Source organism: Tachyglossus aculeatus, unplaced genomic scaffold (genome assembly GCF_015852505.1).
Source record: "Tachyglossus aculeatus isolate mTacAcu1 unplaced genomic scaffold, mTacAcu1.pri scaffold_82_arrow_ctg1, whole genome shotgun sequence".
Taxonomy (NCBI): domain Eukaryota; kingdom Metazoa; phylum Chordata; class Mammalia; order Monotremata; family Tachyglossidae; genus Tachyglossus; species Tachyglossus aculeatus.
This window is the reverse complement of record NW_024045094.1, coordinates 3127917-3131317: the sequence shown is the minus strand read 5'-3', so window position 1 is coordinate 3131317 and position 3401 is coordinate 3127917. Positions and strand designations below refer to the sequence as shown.

At 42.6% G+C, this 3401-nt stretch overlaps 1 non-coding gene across 1 annotated transcript; it reads left to right on the top strand.

Annotated features, from left to right (window-relative positions):
• Positions 1-2496: 2496 nt before the first annotated feature.
• LOC119924151 lies at positions 2497-2634 on the top strand. The gene has a single exon (XR_005449047.1). It is a non-coding gene; the product is annotated as a small nucleolar RNA SNORA7 (small nucleolar RNA).
• Positions 2635-3401: the final 767 nt, after the last annotated feature.

The window sequence follows — 3401 nt, the reverse complement described above, 5'->3', positions numbered from 1 at the left end:
GCAGACAAGTGGCAGAGCCGGGATTAGGGACCCACAGCCTTCGGACTCCAAGGCCTGGGCTCTATTCATCTAAGCTATGCTGCTTATTCATGGCTTGCATGATTGACCTTGATTCTTCTCTTTCAAAATAGGCCCTGTACGTGGACTTCAATTTGACCAGCTAAAGGATTTTGTAAATTCTGAAGACCTGAGGAGTCATCCTCCTCAGGTTTGGCCCTTTCCCGAATTTGTTATCATCAGAATGTCATACTCTGTTGGAACGGCAGTCATGTCTTGGATAAATGGTGCTTAAGGACACCCTTTGCTGTCCACAAATGGTGTTACTCATTGCACTGATGCTTTTCACCGTAACATTTACAGTGTTGGGACTGACACATATTAAGTGTGGAATTTGGCAGCTACATACAGAATCTCCTAGATTCTTGAATTTGCAGGGACTTTATGCCAAGACAGTGGTTTCAAAGACTCTCATTGATGAGCCCCTGAATGCTCTGGGCTGGATAGCCTGAAAAAGACTGACATCGTACTTCAATTAAGGTCCATTTTCCTAACTCCTGCGCGAAATGCTATCCGACCTGATGGCAGGGCACTCTTAATTCTGCTTCCCTGAGGTGCTAGGTTTCACCTAATGGCTGTTTGAGTTGTGCCAAGTGAAAAGACCATAAAGAGGTTGAGTAATCAGGCAGAGTTCTAAATCGCAGTTTTGCCCACTTGTCTGCTGTGTGACCTGTCTGCAGTGTGACTTTTGGGCAAGTCAATTCACTTCGTCTGGGACTCAGTTACCTCGTCTGTGAAGGATTGTGGTAAATGAGACTCTGAGTCCCCAAGCGGGACAGAGATCCTGACTTGGCTTGCATCCACATCAGTGAGCTTAGTACTGTACCTGGAACATCAATAAGAGCCTTAGCACATACCAACTGTCCTCTCAAGGTCACAACTGGAGTTCAATGCTCTACCCTAGTCTCAACTACGGGAGGGAGAGTCAAGCAGAGGCATAGCCCATTCCATTCCTATCTTTGGACAGGTGGCTAGCGAGTGGATGGGAAATCTGCTACAAGTCTTTTCTCAACTGTACTTGGGCAGCAGCAGCGTGGAAGAGAGACGAAGAGACTCGAGGTTACTGCACGGAAGGAGACAGTGGTTAAACCATGTCTGGAGTTTTACAAAGAAAACTCTATGATACACTACCAGAACTGATTGCAGATGGAGGTGGAGCATTCTGGGAGAGAGGTGCCCGTGACATTGCTATGTGTAAGAGATGAGTCGACAGCATAAGACAAGACAAACACACATACTGCAATTATTATCAGTATTACCTTACATTGTAAACTCCTTGAGGGAAAAGGATCTTGTCTTGCCAACTAGATTGAGCTGTACTCTTCTAAAGCACTTAGTAGAGTGCTGTATACACAGTAAGCACTTAACAAATATCACTGATTAACTGCTTTGTGTCTGTTTTCCTCATTTGTAAAATGGCGATTCAATAACTATTCTCCCTTAGAATGTGAGTCCCACATGGGACTGGGACTGTGTTTGACCTAAATACCTTGTTTCGACCCCAGCACGTAGTACAGTGCATAATAATAATAATAATAGTTATTATTATTGTCATTATCATTACCATCTTGGCACATAGTAAGTGCTTAGCAAATTCCATCATTATTATCATTATTGATACCCCAGTTCTTAATACAGTGCTTGATTTGACTATCAGTAATGATAGTTGTGTATTTGTTACGCACTTACTTTGGGGTAAAGACTGTATTAAGACCTGTTCAGCATTTGGAGAGTTGCCCTTGGATTTGCAAACTTAATTCACCCCATCCTCAGAGCACCACAGCACATATCTACTAACTCTGTTATATCGTAGTCACCCAGGCACTTAGTATAGTGCTCTGCATACAGTAAGTGAACAGTAAATACTATTGATTGATTGATTGATTGGAACATTGTCTCTGGAAAGAAAGGGATGCCAGCCTGTTGGCAAAGATGTGATATCTGAGATGATATTGTCAACACAATATTGTTAGGCTGTAAGCTCCTCTAGACTGTAAGCTCACTGTGGGCAGGGAATGTGTCTGTTTATTGTTATATTGCGCCCTCCCAAGCATTTAGTACAGTGTTCTGCACACAGTAAGTGCTCAATAAATACAATTGAATAATTGAATCAATAAGACCTTGAAGAGGGGACACCACATGGACAGTATATACAGCAACCTCATCAATTCCATTTGCACTGAATGAGACAAATTACCAACAGAGAGTGACAAGAACACATCCTACATTCCAAGTTCCTACACTGTAGTGGAATCATAAGTGGCCAAATAGTCCACATTTAAAACAAAACAATAGGTAGAGAAGTAGCGAGCTTTCCAAAGCAGGAGAGATTTTTCAAGCGGAGGAATTTAATAATCATAGGAGGGTGAGATGGGGTTTATTTATTTGCAGACCATTTGGGACACAAAGCCTGGAAAAAGCAGTGGACTACAGATGGCTTACCTCTTAGGGTCACACCTGGAGAGTTTCCAGGACTCCACCAGTCTCGGCTATGGGAGGGAGAGTCAAGCGGAGGCATTTCCATTCCATTCCTTGCTTGGGCAGTGGCTAGTGAGTGGGAGGCAATCTGCTACAAATCAAAGCTCACCTGTTCTGGACAGGAGCAGCATGGGAGAGAGTCGAGAGTGAAGAATCTTGTTTACTGCGTGGAAAGAGGCAGTGGTAAACCAATTCCGTATTTTTACCAAGAAAACTCTATGGATACACTACCAGAATGATTGGCGATGGAGGTGGGGCATTCTGTGACAGATGCATCCATGGCGCCATTATAGGTCGGACATGACTCAAAAGCATAACACAACAATAGATGGCTATACAACAGTCAGAGCACATCAGGTCCATGAGGAAGCTCTCATTACAGACTAAGCCAAGAGTTAAGTACGTATGGCCAAAAAACTCAGTGTAAGGAATGGTTTTCCATTTGAATAAGAAATTGATTAGGGTCACGACAGTTGTAGAGGAATAAAGGATATCGATGAATGCCAAGTTGCTGAGCATAAGCTCCTTGCAACCAGATAACGTGTCACTTCTTTATTCTGTATTTCCCAAGAGCCTCAGACAGTGTACCTCATCGTGTGGACCCTCAATCAATCAATCAATCAATCGTATTTATTGAGCGCTTACTGTGTGCAGAGCACTGTACTAAGCGCTTCTGAAGTACAAGTTGGCAACATATAGAGACAGTCCCTACCCAACAGTGGGCTCACAGTCTAGAAGGGGGAGGCAGAGAACAAAAGCAAACATATTAACAAAATAAAATAAATAGAATAGATAGGTACAAGTAAAATAAAAAAATAGAGTAATAAATATGTACAAACATATATACGTATATACAGGTACTGTTG